Genomic DNA, 21,564 nt, shown 5'->3' with positions numbered 1-21,564 from the left:
TAAAATAATAAAGAAAGTGTCCTTGGACACTTATTTAATAATTTGAAGTGTGTTGTTTAATTCTTATCTAATGGTTAAATTATTATTTTTTTATTTCTTTTTCTTCAAAGTTTAAACATAGCTGAGCAGGTTTGCGTGGCACTTTGCTCAGGAGTGCTAAAATGTACTGAGAAGCTATATAGAAATGCATAGCTGAAATCTTCAGTCGAGTTATCTGAGTGTTTAAAGTCATGGCTTTGTGTGCAGTAGGTGGATGGTTTGAATATCAAGACAGGTCATTCAGCTTTTACATGGGAAAGCATTTTTATATTAATTTTTATTTATTCATGTAGTTAGTGATATTTGTTAACCAGGGTAGTGTAGCTGATCCAGAATCCCAGTGTCAGTGGGGATATGAGGTGAAAACCACCATTTAAACACAAGTGTCCAATACAGTACAGTCACACCCAAGGTAAAGTAATGAAAGAAGTCTAAACCTCAAAATGCACTCACTCGAGGCACTCCTTAAGATTGAGAACATTGACATATGTAAAGTGATAGAGACCTGGTTTAAGGCTCCAGAGAGCCCCCCTGCATTACCAGGCTATAATTACTACCACACCTTTTGGCCACCTAACCTGGACGGAAACACTAAAGGAGGTGTGTCCATATTCATAAAGGATATCTACACCTCCAGGCTAGTTGCTCAACATAATGCAGCTGAAATTATCCAAGTACAATCAACACTGGGTAAGACTGCAATTCAGGTTGTAGCTTGTTACAGATCCCCCGCCATGCCCCAGGACACCCACTCCATGTTTCTCGATATACTGGATAATATTAAGGTACAGCCAAATACCCTAATATTGGGAGATTTCAACTACCCCACCATCAACTGGGAAAACTATTTGTGTACTAACTAATCTGCACAACATTTTTTGGAATTCATCAGTTCCAACACCCTGTATCAGCTTGTCCATACCCCTACCAGGGGCAGCAATATCCTGGACCTGGTCATTACCAATATGGGTAACAGATGCTCCACAACAGAGGTCAACTTCTTGCTGGTCAGGTCCGACCACAAGCTAATCATCCTAGACACACATATCTCACCCCCACCTCACCCCATTAAGGAAACCACCGTAAAAAATGTATCCAAAGCCAAATTCATGCTTCTTAAGTCAGAAATGGCCAACTTCACATCACCCACACAGATGGAAAATAGAGACACAACTGCTGAATCATATACAAAAGCACTGTATAAGCACATACACGAGTGCATGGACCGTGCCATCCCTAACAGAACCAAGACACTATCCTCCAAAAAAAGGAAACCAATCTAGTGGTTCCTTGACATAAACAAACTCTACAACAGAAGGAATAAACTGTTGCAAAAAAGAGTAAAATCCCATTACTGCAGAAACTCCCTGGTCAGCCTCAGCAAGAAGCTGAGATGCCTCATAAAATCCTCCAAAGCTAGTTATGAAAATAACATCACCATGGATTCTAAAGACAACCACAAAGCTTTCTACAGCTATGTCAAGAATCTCAATGGCAACACTCAGATCTGCTCACAACTACAGCGCAATGGCATTACATTTACAGAACCAACTGATATTGCCAACATCTTGGCAGACAGGTTCAGTACAAACCTTACCCCCCTCACCCCCCAAAGGGCCCATCCCCATACGGGAAGATTGCAAAGCCCCTGTAATCATGGATGCACCAGTAAAGACTGCTCTCTCCAAAGCCAAGAACACAGCATCCATGGGACCAGACAACATCCCAGGCTGCATTCTGCATGAACTACAGGACGAACTGGCACCCCACCTACGTACCATGTTGAGCCATAGCCTCACTTCAGGCTTTGTGCCTATGGAATGGTGCACAGCGATGGTTATCCCAGTCCACATAGGGGGTGCCACCACTGACCCCGGGAACTTCTGCCCCATTAGCCTGATGAGTCTGGTCTGCAAGGCCATGGAATGTATCATCCTGGAGCTTATAAACAAAGACATAGGTAACCTCCAAACTCTGGACCCCACTCAGTTTGGGTTTGTAAAAGGTAGATCATGCCTCCTAAACCTGATTTACTTCTTCGAAGCAGTCACTAGAGCTGTAGACGAGGGTAAAGTGGTGCACACAGTCTTTCTTGACATCGTCAAGGCTTTCAACACCATCCCCCACTCTGGTATTATAGATAAATTCACTGGGCTAGGAATAAATCCATATGTCACAAGATGGGTGGCCAACTGGATCACTGACAGAACCCACACAGTGAAAGTAGCTGACTCCAAATCTGACTTCAGACCAGTGACAAGCGGAGTACCACAGGGTTCGGTCCTGGGTCCTCTCCTGTTCAGTATCTACTTCTCTGAAGTCCAGGCTAATACAGCTGGTCTTTGGCTAATGAAATTCACAGACAACTGCAAACTAGGAGCCATAATAGATTCACCTAAGGATGTGGACATTCTACAAAAAGGCCTCACTGAGACTGATGCTTGGTGTCAAAGTCATGGCCTAAAGCTCAATGCCAAGAAGTGCATTGTCATCCCCTTTGGGAAAAACCACCGTACCCATGAACTACCACATAAGCAGTAGCCTACTAAACACCGAAAGTGTGATAAGAGACCTTGGGGCACAGGTGGACAGTAGTCTCTCCTTTGATAATCACATCGCCACAGTAGTCAGGAAATCCTTCTACGTGGCATGCCTAATCACAAAGGGGTTCTCCTCCAACAAAAGAGAGGTCATTGTTCCTCTCTACTCATCCCTCATCAGACCCATTATAGAGTACAATGCCCTGTTTGGCATATACCTCGCAAGACATCCGCAACAACTAGAAAGGTCACAGAAATGCCTCACTAGGAGGATTACCGGCCTCAAACAGATGCCATACACAGACTGTCTCAAAAATCTCCAGCCCAACTCCATCACATATCACCTACTCAGAGGCAACCTCTGCCTTACATACAAAACCATGTCTAACCCAGATCTGATGGACATGCTACACTTAAAGGAATCCAAGTCTCTCCAAGCCACATGCTCCAGTGACCTAAACCTTATCACCATAATAAACAGAACATGCTGGAGGGATAGATTCATATCCCAGATACTTCCCATGCTCTGAAACAGGCTACCCATTCATGTCAAGCAGAGCTCTTCATTAGCCCTCTTTAAGAGAAATCTTGACAGTTGGATGGGAAACAGGACATTCACCCCAGGGATCACTGTTTTGGTGCTGCTTGACAGGGGCACAGGAAAATAATTTTCTTGGGTGGCAAAAGCCAGGGAACCTCAGTTAGCTAGGCTTATATAGGCCCTAGGGCCAATAGCCTAGTACATACCTATGAAAGCACATAGGGGGAGGTCATATAAAGTAAAAATACATACACTTAATAACAATGTAGCAATAATGAGTAATTAATAGCCAATTCTTATTTTTTAATGAAAATTTTGTTTGCCCTTAGCTCAGTTTTGCTAAGCACTACTAAAAGCTAAGCAATGCTTAAACAGAACCTGTCTGAGCAATACTTAACAATGCTTAGCTCCTCTTAGCCAGTTTGAACATTGCTAAGCAGTCCCATTCTAAGCACTCCTCAGCTCAATTGAGCGGATTTTCACACTGCTAAGCACTGCTAAGCATTTGCCACTTTAAACACTCCTCAACTCAGCTTAGTAGGTTTGCGCACTGCTGAGCTTTGCTCAACATTTTTGAAAATGGTCCAATGATGGCAAAGGGCAGGAAAATGGCCTTATTTAAACTGCACAGGTGGGATTACAGGCAGAACCTGTTAGAGTTTGATCCCTGTAGGAACTATGGCAGGTGCAGGAGAAGGAGTGCACTTTTGGGTGCAATGCTGGGGCATGTTGGAGTCCAGGTTCATGGCTGGGCTCCTTGATGACAGACTGCTGCAGAGCCAGTACCAGAGCTTAGAATACAAGTCTGAGGGCTGGGACCATCTGGCACATGAGCTCACTAATGTCACTGGCATCCACTGCACTGGTGAGCAGGTCTGTCATCAGTATGATGACCTGAAATGGAGGAAGGGGGTGCTCTCGACCCAGTGGATCCAAGATGTTCGGGCCAGGAATGTCCCAGAAGTTTGTAAGTATATCAAGTGGTGATTTATCAAATTGTAGTATGAATATTTGATAGAATGGTATGCATAATGGTGTGTTTTCCCCCCCAGCTGCAGAGGACAGGGCTCGTAACATTGAGGCCCACACAGGACAACTGGTGAGGCTGTGCCGACAGTGTGGTGAGTACAGATATAACTTGAAATATATATAGTTCAATAAGTAGGAAAGTGTAATTGTTTACTGCCATTAGGTATAGTGCGTTCTGAGTATACTGAATAAATGTGTTGTTAGACCAATATTGATATAAGTGACTAATGCCAGGTACTGCGTAATACAGATGAAGGCAGCAAACGAGCTACCATTGATGAAAGAAAGGCAATACTGTAGTAATAATCTGTTAATAAAGTACACTGTGCTTGCTACTATGAAAATAAATTATATTCATTCATCATCTACAGGATATGCAGTACAACTGAATTTAGAGATTTGACTGTAATAAACCACTGTGTCATGATACCCTAAATAATGCTTATTCCTACAAACTGTTGTATTTAATCTGGCCTTTTGTCGAAGAAATACAAGTGTACAGGTACTACACAGCAAATATGGCTATGAGAGCATGAAGTAACTGAGGTTTGTCTAATAACCAGCAGTTATGCCAAAGTGTAGATGTGAAGCTGTAAAACAAGATACAATGAAAATTGATATATGTTCTGCACTAAGATCTGAACCTTGAACAGTAATGTGTAATGTATTGTAGTGTGTTCCCTGCAGCACTGTCTTGTGTTAACCTTTGCATTTAATCTATGTGTATTCCTAAATGTAGTATGCTAATGCAGGCAAGTATGATACTGTAATAGGTGGAGACTGCAAATATATGATGTGCAAATGTGTATGGGTTGGGTATGCAACCCAGAACCCTGCTATGGTCTGCACAGATCACACATAATTACACCCACTAGAGGTGAAATGTGTGCACCTGCATTGAAAGTATTAATACATAGTTCACTAACTATCTGTCATGCATGATACTGTGACACTCCACTTATATTACAAGGTCAGACTTTGTAACCAACTGAGTTTTAGGCACAAATAAGTCAGGCAGTAGATAGCAGTTTCCCCTTAGCTCAGTGTATAGGAAATAGATATGTTGTTCGTTTTTGCACACACAGACTATGGTTTGAATCCAGGGAATGGTATGAAGATGTGTTTAGAATTACACACAAGTAATCCTGAGTTTTTGTAGAAACAGTCAGGTAGTGTTAACAGATATTTTCTCCACATGGTTCACAGGTAAAGACATGTTTGTATTTGCTGTATGAAGGGTATACTAATAAACTGTGTGCAAATGTTCCAGTGTCCAACCCCATGCCTACAAATGAAAGCAGGATAGCTATATACACCATGCACTCTTCCCGATACATGTCTCTCAAGTGTCATGCTGTCATGGCTAGCGATTATTGTGGCCAATAACCTTGCACACAGATATAAATCCAGTAAAAGTGTGCCATTAGCACACTCACACAACATCAGTGCACAGTACACCTTGTTAGTCATATATGTAACCCTGACATGTACAAGTCCCCTCTAGTCACGTACCTAGAGTTGTCACAGCTTGCTCCATAGCATTCCAGGTTAAGAGATTAACAGGTATGTACATGCTACAGTAGCTATAGGCCTCAGGTAGATGTAAAGTGAGGGCAAACCTGTAGAGTATTGAGCAGTACTGTTGGGAAAAATATAGCATATACAGTTGGTAATGGACTGTTTTTTCTCTCCCACACCCCTTATCTGCATCAATAATTATTATTCATATTCTACAGGTATGTTGTTCTCAAAATCTAATGTTGGGACTTGTGTTCTATTATTGTTCATATATTTCAATGGTTGCATGCTAACGTACCTTGTTCAAATTCTATTGCTGGTGGCCTGTTGGAGTAACTGTTACTGGCATGCTGTTACAATAATGACTGTTATTCCATTTATGCATGTGTCCTGTTTGCTATGAAATTTTTCCAATTCTGTTGTTTTGGGTTAATTGGAACACCCATGCATGCTGTTATTACTGATGTTGAAATGTTTTGTTCATGACTAACCAATACTCACCATAGCACTTTTGGGTAGGCAGATCCAAGCAGATCTGCCTGTCTCACTTCATCTGGCTGTGGCACTGGGTCCCAGCACATCTGGGACCAACCTTGAGCTGCCTCCTCTGCTGGTCCTGCATGCCTCAGGGGATGGAGCCCACCCCCCCCTTGGGTGTGGGTGAGGAAAGGATCCTGTCATCCGACACCAGTTCAGAGGTATGGTGCACAGGGTCATCTAGTGGGACTTGGATGACTGCCTGTGCCAGATCGAGGGCAGACTAGTGCACCTTGAGGGGCAGGCTGGCCTTGTCATCCAGCCCCCAGCACAGCCACCTTCAGGGCTGTGAAGGGGCAGTAGTGACTGCCCATGAATGGGGAACTCAGTCCCACTGTTTCCATCTGGGAGCACGTGACCCTCTAATTCCCAACCACCCTCCCTGTCCAAGGTGTTTACCCCCTCATGTGTTATACACCACCCCAGTCTGCTGTCTTGTCTGTCTGCAAAAGCTACCTCTCCTACCCAACTTACCTTCCCAAACTTACCTACAACCCTTCCCCCACATCCCACTCTCACCTTAAAAAAATGTGCATCTGTCCTTCCTAAAAAAATCTTGTCCCATACATAGCTCTCCATTTCACCCCCACATACACTGACGTTAATCAATTTACCTATGAATCATTCAACAAATGTATGTCACTCACACCCCTCCCTGTGGGGTGTGAGGCTCTAAATTCCAAATTGTCCACATCATTCACAGCTGTTGCGGCACAAGAAATGGAGTGCTATGGTCCTTTCCTATATCTGTCCTGCACATCCCTAGCTGTCTTTCATAATGTTTTTCCCCTTCTTGCCCCCATTTCACCACTTTCCTACAACCCCTTTTTTCTTTCCTTTTTATGGAATTAGTGCAGGTTTAAGTGAGGATAAGCGAAGATAAGGGGACCTAAGCATCTCTTGGCATAACTTAGCATTGCACAAAACCACGAAAACCCACATAAGACTGAATAAAACTGCTTTAATCACTATCTCATTCAGCCACTGTTCTGCCCAGCAACAACATAATAAGGTCTGTAGCAGGTAGGTGGACATACTGCTTGAACCCAGGATCCTGTGTATTAGAGTCAGAACAATGCACCACTACATCAAATCAGGTGTGAGAATTAGTAATGCTTTTGTAAATATATCATTCATTACAGTCATTTAACATTAGGGAAAAAAAGACATCTACTGCTGAGTCTCAAACGCAGGACACTGTGTACTAGAGTCAAAGCAACACACCCCTATGTCAAACCAGCTCTGGTGCATTAGTACTGCTTTTGTAAATATATCATGGAATGTGGTCATGTAACATTAGGAAAAAAAGACAAAGCTGCCAAGTATTAAACCCAGGACCTTATAAACTACTGGCAGAGAAGCACACCACTACACCAAATCAGCTATGGGGAATTATTGATGCTTTTGTAAATATATCATGCACTACAGTGATGTAACTTTAGGGAAAAAAGACATCACTACCAAATTGTGAACCCAGAACTGCCTGCACTACAGTCAGAGCAACATACCAGTAAGCCGACTGATTTCTGGAGTATAGTAACTGGTTTTACAAACATATCCTGATTGCCAGTCACACACTACTCCTATATATATACTGGCCCAAATCACAGTGTACTTGGGCCTCTGATGCAAACACAGAATCAGTACACAGACAAATAAATGTTGCTGGATGTATGGGAGACCTACGATATCAGGTAGAGATAACAACTGCACAGACTGTTGCTGAATATCCACAGTTGTGCCCCCTATTTATAGCAGGGTTGTCATAAAACCTACTCTGTGTGCCAACATACTGGCAAGGCAGTTCAGATTGTGGTTAGAAAATCATGACAGACAGCTCAGTGTCACACGTCATACCCATCAGAACACACATGTCCATGCTAATCCTGTGTTACACACTGTATGCATGCACATATGTCTTACAAATACACCTGCCATAATAATGACTGAGTACCTCTAGCTGTAGCATCTGTCACATCTAGACACTCACAGTCTTGGCCCACAGCCCAGTCTGTGGCATGACAACTACATCCACGTCAATACAACATAGGACTAATTGAGCCCTGCAATGTCCAGCAATACTGGTTGCTCCTACCGCAGTCACTGCCACCCACAGTAGCAGGTTAAAGGCCTGCATGGTGTGATACATTTCACAATTATGAATATGTGTACTAAATGTTGCCTACCACTCTCTGGATGGTATAATTACATAACATATGCACCAGAGGCACATGCTTCATCTGGACTGTTGTGGCTACCCTCAACCAGGCCATGATGTGACATAACAACTGATACCACACTCTCACTGACAGTAACAGCTTGCTCTCCCCCATTATCTTCATGATCTCCACTCTGACTCCTGGCCAGAATGCAACAGCTGTGGCCTGCTACACATGCAGCAGTATGTCCACCTACCTGCTACAGACCTAACAGTGCTCCCAAACACCTAGACCAGGGCATCCACACAACAGCCAAACATAAAGGGTTGAGGGGGAATGTTGAGTTTTTAAGGAACAGGTCTCACAGTCTCCCCCTACAAACATACACAGCTGATAGACCAGCATCAACTATAGCAGCATGCACAGTCAGATCGAAAAGGATATATGACACTCACATCTGCCTGTCTCCTTACTCACCCTAACACACATTTATATAGTACACTGCTACAGAATCTGAAAGTCTGTTAATAATGGCCAGACATAGCATACAAAACTGTGGCCATAACACATCTATCCAAACAGTGGACAGTATTTCCACCTACCATCTGTGATGCCGTAACTCCCACACTTTGACAATGTTCTCCTCACAGGCCAAGAAAAGGGGCAAGACCCACGTGAAGGCCTTAATTATAGCACTGTGTTGCCATGCCATTGGGTAATGGAAAGGCAACCCAGCTGTTCTGGATGCAATTAGCAAGTGGGAGCCACAGACTGGAGCATAGGCCATCACCTGTTCATAAGCATTATCTACAAAAGGCAAGCTGCTGCCTATGGTAAACAGGTCTGACACTTTCTTCATGAAGTCAGACTGCCATTCTTTACAATACTACAAGTGAATTTCCTCTGACAAATGAATACAGCACTATACCAGGTATGTCATAAAATTAAGCATGTAATGGAATGCAGATGGGGGATGCAGTCATGGAAAATAGGAATTTAAACAGTAGGTCTCAACAACAGTTCCTGGACTGACATGTTAATGATAGTCTGCTGTCCAGCACCTATGGCCATCCCTAATGGCTCTGTCTGCAGTGACATAGAACACAGCTCTGGCCCCTGAGTCACCCCAGCAATGGTCAGCTGACATATGACTACTACTGGATTGTCTGTTGCATAATATTGACTGTGACACTGCCAGCCCAGCTAACTGGGATTTTGTAAATAATCATATGTCATTTATGAATATTAATATGATACATATGCTTGTCTTACAAATGTAAGACAACTATATATGTTTTATGGATATTAAACTACTGTTGCAGAAGTGTCTGTGTTGAACTGTATGTTATGTACTGAGCTCATACCTCTCAACTGTCCATATTTTTGCAGAATGTCAACATATTTGCCTCATATTTTTACTCATTTTCTCATACATTTGTGTTTTTTTCTGGCAAATCACTGGCAAATCATTAAAGGCTGAAATCATAAAATAATAGCACACATTTGAATGTCAGACATCATATCCATCAGAAAATTCATGCGAATGCAAAACCTGTTATTTTATCAACTAAGTTTGTAAGAGCAATATTTAAAAAGTGTCACTAGTTTTTGGGCCTTTGTCCCCCCTTTATTTGTGCCTTTGTCCAGCTGTCTTGCTCTAAGAGGTTGAAAGGTGTGACTGAGCTTCAAGAGTGTAACCACAGAGTACCATACTGGAAAAGAACATAAATGTATACATAGTATTACCTGTGCAAATGTATGTATTAATAGTACAATCTGGAAGCCTCGAACATACAGATATAACTTGCAAAACTTCAAGAAAATAAGTTCAACTTGTTTTATGAATGTGTTATCTCAGTCTCAGTGCAGCAAGCAGACATAAATGTCTACAGGTAAAGGTTTTTGTATTGTCTTAAAACATAAATAACTACTAGGTTGAAAATGTAAAAGTGTTTAACTGTGTTATGCCTTCCAGTTCTACACAGTCAGAGTGTCAAACAGTCACAGCCCTTAAGGCCAAACACAATGCCAGACACACTAGTCATTGGTGACTCCATAGTCAGACACACTGACGTCCCGCTCACCAGACTGAGTAAGGAGAAGGTCAAAGTAAGCTGCCTGTCGGGTGCTAGAATCTGCCACATAACGCAAGCACTCAGGTCTCTCAACAGCAGGTACAAATATGACTCAGTTATTGTCCACGCTGGTGTAAACGACCTGAGACGTACCTCCTTGGACTACATGAAAAGAGACATTGAGGAGCTCTCTGATTATGTAGCCCAGGCAGGTATGACCCTGACCTTGAGCAGTATCCTACCTTCACCAAGAATGATGCCACAATACAGAGATAAGATGATCAGCTTTAACAATTGGCTTAAACACTGGTGTCATTCAAAGGGATCCAGTGTCTGTCTGCCTGGGATGACATGCTGGACAAGCCACGCTGCTTCGCAAGGGATCGCTTGCACCTGTCACGCCTGGGATTCCGGATATTGGCAAAGGCTCTTGCCACCCCTATACTGCCTTTTTAGGCAAGGCTCAAATTCTAAACCTACCACCCTAGAACACAAAAAGGAAAAAAACTAAGGGTAATGCTGCTCAATGCCAGAAGTCTAAATCTCAAAATGCACGCACTCGAGGCCCTTCTCAGTATGGAGAACATCGATGTCTGTGCTGTGACAGAAACCTGGTTCAAGGCTCCTGAGAGCACCCCAGCTATCAGGTTTTACCTCATATCATGCTCCGCCCCAAAATCCGGACAATACCAAGAAAGGAGGGGTATCCATATTCATCAAGGACACCCACACCTCAAGACTGGTGGCAATGCACGATGCATCGGAGACCATCCAGGTGCAATTAACCATAGGCAAGACTGCTCTGCAAATTGTAGCATGTTACAGGCCACCCTCACAAACTCAGGAACCTCACATGGCCTTCCTGAAAACACTAGAGGGATAAATGTATCACCAAACACCATCATACTAGGTGACTTCAATTACCCTAATATAGACTGGGAACACTACTCAAGCCCAAACACCCTAGCCCAAAAGTTCCTGGAATTCATAAACTCAAATGCCATGGAACAACTAGTCACCATCCCACAAGAGGAGATAACATACTTGATCTCATCATCACGAACATGGGAGCACAATGTTCAACACGAAGTATACCCCTCACTGGTGAGATCAGATCACAAACTAATCTCGCTGGAGGTCCTCATCCCACCCCACCTGAAATAAAAAGACCACAGTAAAGAACTTCTCAAAAGCCGACTTCTCACTTCTAAAGACTAGTGTGGTCTCCTTTAAGGCCCCGAGCAGCGGAAAACAGTACTCAAGCCGCTGAATCACTTACAAATGCCTTCTACCAGCACCTGCAGGACTGCATGGATAAGGCAATCCCAAGCAAAACAAAGACTCTTTGTACCAAAGGCAAGCGTCCAGTCTGGTGGACCCCAGCCATAAACAAACTCTACAACAAAAGGAGGAAGCTACTACAAGATAGAGCAAAATCCTTAAAAGGTAAGACACCCTTGATCACTATAAGTAAAAACTAAGAGCTCTCATAAAATCATCCAAAGCAAATTTGAGAGAAAAATAGCTAAAGACTCAAAAGACAATCATAAGGCCTTCTTTAGCTATGTTAGAAACCTGGGAGGAAACTCCCAGATATGCTCAGAACTAGTTCAAAATGATGTGAAGATTACTGATCCTACAGACATTGCCAACATACTGGCTGACAGGTTCAGTGCAAACCTCTCCCAAAGGAGATATCTATACCAACGATTGCAGCCCCCAAACATCTCCAGCCCAAGTGAGAACTGCTCTCTCCAAAGCAAAAACACAGCATCCATGGGACCTGATGGTGTCCCCGGCTGTGTGCTCCACAAACTCAATGAGGAATTAAACCCACAGCTAGGACAGCTGTTTAATCAAAGTCTTACCTCTGGATACGTTCCAGGAGTGGCACTGCAACTGTGGTCCCACTTCACAAAGGCGGTGCCTCCACTGTCCCTGGAAATTACCGGCCCATTAGCTTGACAAGCCTTATCTGCAAAGCCATGGAGAGGATCATAATGGACCTCATAAATAAAGACATAGGGAATTTGCAGACTTTGGATCCAACCCAGTTTGGCTTAGTCAAAGGCAGATCATGCCTTTTAAACTTGGTTGACTTTTTCGAAACAGTCACCAAAGCCATTGATGAGGGAAAGGCAGTCCATACAGCCTACCTCGATCTGGCTAAGGCCTTCGATACAATACCCCACTCGGGTATCATTGAAAAACTCATCAGCTTAAATGTTAACCCATACATCACAAGATGGGTTGCAAACTGGCTGAGTGACAGAACCCACAGGGTCAGAGTTGCTGGCGCCATGTCAGACTCAAAGCCTGTCACAAGTGGTGTCCCACAGGGCTCAGTCCTGGGCCCACTCTTGTTTGGCATCAACTTTTCCAGTACAAGCAAACACAGGAGGGTTATGGCTGACAAAGTTTGCAGATGACTGCAAACTGGGCCATAGTAGAAAACACATCTGACACAGATATCCTTCAGAAGGGTCTCACAGAACGGATAACTGGTGCCAGAGCCACGCCTAAAGTTAAATGCCAAAAATGCATAGTCATACCCTTCGGAAAAACAAGGTTACCCCTAGCTACCAAATAGGTGGCAATCCACTGAGCACAGAAGAAGTTATCAGGGACCTGGGGACCCAGGTTGATAGTAGTCTGTCATTCGACACCCATGTAGCTAAAGTAGTTAGGAAGACCTTCTACATTGCCCACCTTATCATGAAGGGATTCTCATCTAGATCAAGGGAGGTCATAGTCTCCCTTTACTCATCACTCATCAGACCAATGATTGAGTACAATGCCCCATTCGGAATGTATCTGACCCGACACTTGCAGCAGCTGGAGAGGCCACAAAAGTTCCTCACCAAAAGGATAAAGGGTCTCAAAAATCTGTCCTATGCTGCCCGACTGAAAGAACTCCAGCTCTTTTCAGTCGCCACCTTGCTCAGAGGTGACCTTTGCCTAACATACAAGGCCATGTCAAACCCAGATTTGATGAATATGCTTCACCTCAAAAATCTAGATCCATCAGAGCCACAAGGCGGAGACTTAAACCTCCACACGGCTATTAATAGGATGTGCTGGAGGGATAGATTCATCACCCAAAGACTCCCTATGCTGTGGAACAAAATCCCAGTACATGTGAGGCAGAGCACCTCGCTGGCCTTGTTCAAGAGAAATCTTGACCAATGGATGGGAGATCGCAGATATACCCCAGGGATTACCTCAGTGTCACTGCTCGACAGAGGCACAGCAAAATAATGGGTATAGTTCCCCATACTAAAGGGGTGGCGTAAGCCACAAAACGATGGGCTAGGCTTGTAAATGCCCTCGGGCAGATAGCCTAGTATGAACCTATGAACCTATGAACAATGTACTTCAGACACAGAGATGTTAACATGTATGTTAGTTACTGTTAGCCTGAGAACTGAAGGCAAATGACAAAAAGTGATGTAATCTGAGCTAACCCAGCAGTAATGTTGATTATTACTTTCAGACCTGTCTCAGAGAAAGACCTTTGCATTTTGTATGTGTCTTTGTATCTGACAACATCCACTCATCTGCATTTGCCTTGCTAATAGTGAGAAACTAGGGAAAAGTAAATTTGTTTACATATAGATGGGAATATAGTAAAGATTACTTTAGATGTTTGCTGTATTTATTTCAGACTGTCTTGCAATGTTGTCTTAAAATATTCCCTGTGATTCTGAACTCCATAGTTACTGTATTGATTATTGTCTTATTCCTTTATTGGTTATTATTAAATATAGTTAACCCTTGTAATTGTGGCTGGTCTGTTTATAACTAATTAAGCTCTTAGTGTACTTGCATATGTATTTGGTGACACTGTATAGCCCACTCCAATAGTCTTGGTCTTTGTCACACTTATCATTTGGATTATAGGCACATCACTCAGTAGGATTCGTCACCCTTTGGTAAAGTCCTTAGAGTAGCTGATAAAGAGCTGGACTGTGGCAGCCTTTTAGACTGGGCAGAAGGGGCCATAGCTAATAAACCTGTGCCAGCCTTTTCCAGGTGTGTGTGTGTGTGTGTGTGTGTGTGTGTGTGTGTGTGTGTGTGTGTGTGTGTGTGTGTGTGTGTGCTGAAATGTTAACTGTATAGCTGTGCCAGTGGGAGGTCTTATTGGGGATCTGGAGAGAGAGAGAGAAATAAGCCCCAGACATACTGTTATCTCTGTGTGCTCTGAAGGGTAATTGTACTTTACTGTGTGTATGTACTTATCATCCTCCCATTGTGTATGTCCCTCACTGGTGCTAATAGTGAGGATTAAGGCTCCTTGATTACTGGGCTAGTGCAGGGGTGTTACACTGACAGTATGTACTGGTGGATACAGCTGGCATATCACATCATGTACTGATATTGAGCCCCTCTCAGTCTGCCAATGTCATACAGGATAATTTCACAGATTGCCCAGGTCTCTCTGACCATTACTGATGTACTCTGGCTAGGTCAGTGTGTACTCACGTGTATCTGATTGCCTGACACCTATGGCTACTATACCTGCTGAAACCGTGCAGCAGGACAGCAGGTTATAGGTACTTGTAGTGGGGGGATGCTGTCTCTGGCTCAGCAGCAGTGTGTACATACTGAGCATACAATGTAAGGGAATGGATACAGTACCAGATATTCATGTACCATTACTGTGTCCCCAGGGGTCTGGCATGTCACAGACACATTCCCCAAACTCTGTGGATGACCATCACGTATTGTCCAACTGGTGTCAAGTGCACATTTGTCTAGCAAGGGGGGTCTACATCTATCAGGCACATGTACACATTCCGTAAACATCTGGGTACTGCAGATATCAGACACCTATGAGGAGGTCACCCTACAATACATATGCACTGGTCTCTGTTATTGTGTACCTCAGATGTTCCTGGAATGTTCACATGCACCTATAGTAGCACTCACCTATTTGTCGGATGTAGGTTGGATGACATGGTACTGTAACGTTGCCCATAGGGGACACTCAGCAGTTGATGGCAGTGATGTGTGTGGACACATAACAACACAGTCTGTCACAGCAGTCAGTCCATTTCTGGTATTCCTGGTACCATATGAGGTTACTAGGCTATGAGCCCTGAGCAGCCATATGCCTAGGCCACATGTTAGCCCATGTTTATGCAAGGCAGCAGCTGACATCCTCATCCAACAGGGACACAGGTGGTATCTCAAGGGTGTATGCGCTGTTAGCCATCCAGTTGACCAAGTTATGCCTGCAAAGGTGTAGGTGATTACCCTGCCTGATGTGGACAGGGTGCCCATTCCACCGCAGCGTGATTGTGTGGGACACACATGTGAGCTACCAACAAGGCCAGTTCAGGTCTCTGAGAAATATTTATTCTAATAATAATGGGCAGGATGGTTTTAGTAGTACCTATAGGAGACCAAGTACCTTTGTCCCTATAATGCACCCAGGGATATAAACCTTTATTGATATATGTGAGACTGGCTTTAGAAATTTGCAATAACAAGGAACGAAAAAGAGCTTCTGTAACTTATCTGTTTGTGAGAATAGAGCTTTACAAGAACTAAAGAATATGCGCTTTATCGAAGTTAAACAGGCTGATAAAGGTGGAGGGATAGTTATACTTGATAAAGAACTATATCTACAACAGATGAGACTTTCATTACAGGATACACATACTTATCAATGTATTACTAAAACAACTATGAATGGTGTTATGGAAAAGGTATCATTTTTGATCTTTGATCTGCTTATGACTAATTTGAATGATGGGCAACTTTTTAAGTTCTTTAGCATTAAACATCCAGTTATCCCTAGAATATATGGCCTACCTAAGATTCATAAAAATATTGTAACACCTCCTATGAGGCCCATTGTGTCAGGAGCAGGCTGGTGCACAGAACCGCTTTTTAGATATGTGGAAGACAATTTACATTGCCAGTTAGAAGGTTGTTATACTATATTACGAGATACTAAAATATTTTTAGAGAGATTGCATGATAGAATTACCACTATAGAAGAAGATTATTGTTTTGTCAGTATGGATATAGAGTCACTGTTTACATGCATACCTAATGACTGGGGAATAGAGAAAGTTAGGGAATTCCTTACGCTAAATAGATGCTATCACAATGAGCAGATACATCTCATTTGTAACCTTCTTGAAATTATACTAGAAAATAACATCTTTGTGAGTGAGAATGAGTTATTTCTCCAGAAGGGTGGCATGGCTATGGGCACTGCCTGTGCTAACAGCTACGCCAACCTAGCTCTAATGAGTTGGGAACAACAGACAATACTTTTTGAGACTAACCCCATTCCTACATAATGTTCTATGGTATGTGCATTTTGTAGATGATGTCTTTGTTAAGGAAAGGGAGCGTGAATGAACTTGCTGATTTTGTTAATTATTTACACACCCAAACCCAGTTCCTCAGGTTTACATACCGGCACTCTAACACTGATATTGATTTCTTGGATGTTAAAGTCAAGAAATCTGATTTGAACTAGATTAGTAGTAGCATCTATAGAAAACCCACTAGAAGGAATGCTCTCCTACACAAAACTAGTATGCACCCTAGACACATTCCAAGGAATGTACTTAAAGGCCAGGTTTATACGGTGCTGCAGTTACATAATAAGGATGATGAAGCACAAATAGCCCTAGACAGCTTGGAATGTGACTTTCTAGAGAGAGGTTGCTCTGAACAGGAGATTACTTCTACTATGGAACACGCCTGGCTACAAAGTGGAAATAGATGTAAACCTTATTTAACAAATGGGACACAGAAGCACTATGGTGATGGTCGCCCCTTAGATTATAAAGAATTTAGGATTGTATTCCAATATTCAAGTGATATTAATGAATACACCAAAATTATTAAGAATAATTGGCATATTTTTTATGAAGTACCAGGGCTTTTGGACAAAATTGGAAACATTCCGTCATTTTCTTTTAGAAATAATAAGTCCTTGAAACAACATCTATGTAATAAAAACGACTTACATAGACCTATTCAATCAGTACGCCTAGGTACATTCCCATGCAGATGGTGTTCTGCATGTAAATATTTGTATAGTAATAGGACATTTACACATCCTATATGCAAATTTACTATTACAAGTTATAATTATGTAGATTGCAGAACTGAAAACATTGTATATTTCTCCTTCTGCCAGAAATATCATGTGTATTATGTAGGGAAGACTAATAGAATGTTCAAGGATAGGATCCTTGAGCATATCCGAGATATAAATAGTGGTAAGGAAACCAATGCTTTAGCTAACCACGTTAAACAGAATGACCTTACACACAGTTTTAGATTCTTTGCCATTCAAATAGTCTATCCTAATATAAGATGGGGCGATACAGAAAATTTAACAGAGAGTATTGAGCAGAAATGGATTCTCTCATTAAATGCTGAGAGATATCCTGGACTAAATGGTATGTTTACTCTGAAACCTTTTTTGAAGTCTCGTCGCTTGAAATATTAATAGTTATAGTTAATTTATATATATGTATGTCGAGATGTGTATGTATATATATATATATATATATATATATATTTTTTTTTCTTTATATAGAGATGTATTTATGTACCTTTTATATATATATATATATATATATATATATATATATATATATATATTTATATACATTGTATTTTTATATATATATATATATATATATATATATATATATATTTTTTTTTCTTTATATAGAGATGTATTTATGTACCTTTTATATATATATATATATATATATATATATATATATATATATATATACATTGTATTTTTATGAACTGTATATTGGGCTTTTTATTTATATTTATATGTATTTTTACACCTGTTTTAATCTGTTTTTAATAAGAGTCTGTAATGAGTCTTAACAAACATGTGACCTTAAGTGTCAGCCGATTGCTATTGCACTATAAATATTGGTTTTATTTTTATTTATGTGTCTGATGAAGCGACAAGTTTTGTCGTGAAAGCTCTCACCTTTTCGTTTTTTTTCCTAAATAAATACTTGGTTTGTCAGTTTGGTGCAGTTTTTTAGTTGTTTGACTCTCTTCATATCTGCACCTGCCTTGCTTTAAGCCATTTGTACTTTCAGTTTATGCCTGCAAAGGTGTAGGTGATTACCCTGCCTGATGTGGACAAGGTGCCCATTCCACCACAGGGTGATTGTGTGGGACACACGTATGAGCTACCACCATGGCCAGTTCAGGTCACTCACCAGATGGAGGTTGTCTTTGTAAATGTGTGGTGTGTGTGTGTGTGTGTGTGTGTGTGTGTGTGTGTGTGTGTGTGTGTGTGTGTGTGTGTGTGTGTGTGTCTTAACAGAGTGGAGCATGACTTGCACTCATGCAGCGTTCCCAGCAATGTGGAGTCCATGACTGCCTAGCATGCCAGAGTGAGGTCACTCCTGAGGAGTACGTATGAAACTGGGTAGAGGGTTGGCCTTATAGCCTATAGGTGTACGGTAGATGTGTGATGGCATGCTATTCCCTGGTGGGGAACCTCTGTGATGTCCCCAGCTGCTGCATGTGCTATGTGATGTGAATAACAAACAGAGAATTATGCACATTAGTGGTCCTCATGGGGGGAACATGAAACATCAGGATCAGGGGAGCAACACATACTGTAATGCCAATATGTTGCTGATACCCACACACATACTGTGCTGATAGATGGCAGGGGTATGATGTGGGTGTTACCGGTGGATAGTGCTGGCAAAAGTGGATGTGTAGGGTCTGTACATAATGGCGGCCAATGTATGTGATCCTGTGATGTGTCCCCATGTTCATGTCTTTCAGGTGGGAAGTACAGAAGACAGAATCTGCTGTTCTCAGAAGTGGAGACCACTGCAATCATTGATGCCCTCAGACTCCATTACCAGGTACTGTTGGGAAGGAGCCGACAAAACCTGCAACAACACACTGCCCTGCGGGCAGAATTGATAGCAACAGTCAATAATGTGGGCAACCGGGACAGGAGCTATGAACAGGTCTGACACTGTGCCACAGACCTCATACACAATGCATGGCAAAGGGCTGCAGCTGTAGGCAGGGACCATGCTAACACAGGTGTATGGCCCGCTACTCAAGCACCACTCTCAGCCACTGAGGAGTTCCTCACAAACCTTGGTTCATCCACCACCTCCCAGGAAACCATGACTACATATGTCATGGAGGTGGATGGCACAGATTCCACACCCGAGGAGCATCCAGGTAAGGCCCCAATGGGCATCACATTAATACTGTAGCATTCATAGTGGCAGCCTTTGCATACCTGTATGCATATGTCAGGTTAATCTACATTTGTGGGTGGGGATTTGTAATGCACACGTGCACACATATTGTGAATGTCAGTAATTTGGGTAGTATCACAGCTTGTAGTGCTTCATAAATGCACATATTATCCTGTACCAATGGCACATGTGTGTGTGCTGACAGTAACTCTCCCCCACAACTCCATAGGCCCTCTGGTGTGGCTGGGGAACATCAACCTGAAGCCACTGAGTGTGGAATTGTCATGTTGTGGCTCACCTATACCCTAAGCATGTTAAGGGCAGCCAGTTTTTCATGCACACAACTGTTAAGCTTAGCCATATTGCGATATGTGCATGTTCACTTGTGGTGGGGTTCACGGCAGTGCATCATATTGTTCATCACAGGAGCCTATTCACAGGAGCTGTAACATACTGGCATGTACGTTTGTGTAGGTGTAGCCACTGTGCTATACAGAGGTACATTAGTAGTGTGTACACAGGTTCACTGTGTGTTAGGTGAAGGTCCATCACATACTCCCACTTCTCACATATCTCACAAGTGCATAGTAGTAGCAACATGAAGTGCACATAGCTGCACTGCATTTTGTTGAGGTCCTGTCCAGAGTGTCTGTTGTAGTCTGATTGTATGTTGTGCATGGCATCAGTCAGAAGGTGTGGTCTATATAATGCCTTTGTGGCACCTCACCTGTATGTGTGTGTGTGTGTGTGTGTGTGTGTGTGTGTGTGTGTGTGTGTGTGTGTGTGTGTGTGTGTGTGTGTGTGTGGATCAGCAAACATTATAGTGCAGGAAGTAATTTACTTATGTTGTCTTCCCCTCACAGGTAAACATGGGGGTTGGGATTTCTCCCCCTCAAAACCTGATGTCAGTGTCTCATCAGACTCTGATGATGATGGTGGCCATAGTGAGGCACAGGTGGGGTTGTTGGTGGTTGACATCCCACTTCTACCCACAATGTCCCTACACATGGTCAGTATGCCTACACATACCCAGTCCCCAGCAGCCATAGATATTGGACATTCGGATGGTGGTGGCATCGAACAGTGTAGTGTGGTGACTATGGCATCTGTGACTGTAGACACTAGCCATAACCAGAGAGCTGGTGAGGTCACACAGGCAGATTGACAGGTGTGCTCGAAGGAGGACTGCTGCCCATCCAGCCCCTGTCAGAGGTGTCACAGCACATATCACCCAGTGCATGTTTTGGTCCATCATGGAGGCACAGGCATGTTGTGAATGGTACACTAGATGGACGTTCAGGGTCATGGATGCAACACTTCCTGGCATGCGTGTCACCCTTCATGGCATTGGTGATGCCGTATGTCATTTCACTGATGTCGTGGATAGACAGTGGGGTGAGACATTGTAAGTCCTTAACCATGCAATATCTGTGCTTGAACATGTGGTTGGAGTAGGGCATCAGACACGTGGATGTAGGTCACCAACATCAGCTGAGAGCTCACATAGCCATGAACATTTACACTCCCATAGTGGCAGTACCACCAGCACTACCGAAAGGAGGGTGCTGTACACACCACAATCTAGTAGGCCATGGGCACATGGACCTGGCTAGTCCCATGAGGGACACGGACCCAGCAGACAGCGGTCACCATCAGGAAGTAGTACCGCATCTGACCTTGTGCATGGTGGTGCCAGTGACACTCTTGGTAGAACCAGTTCCCATGTCTGTGTACATCCTGCCATGTACGGTCCACGGCTGTCCAACATACCCTTGTGTAGGGCTAGCACATGGCTTGACTGTGTTCATACACACACTCACACATCACTATCACATGCAGGTCACCACCAGACACACACAGCTCCTATCCATGGCCCACCTGAGCACC

This window comes from Protopterus annectens, chromosome 5.part0, assembly GCF_019279795.1.
Source record: "Protopterus annectens isolate FY-2018-M chromosome 5.part0, PAN1.0, whole genome shotgun sequence".
NCBI lineage: Eukaryota > Metazoa > Chordata > Ceratodontiformes > Protopteridae > Protopterus > Protopterus annectens.
The sequence above is the reverse complement of the archived record's forward strand: the minus strand, read 5'-3'. Positions refer to the sequence as shown.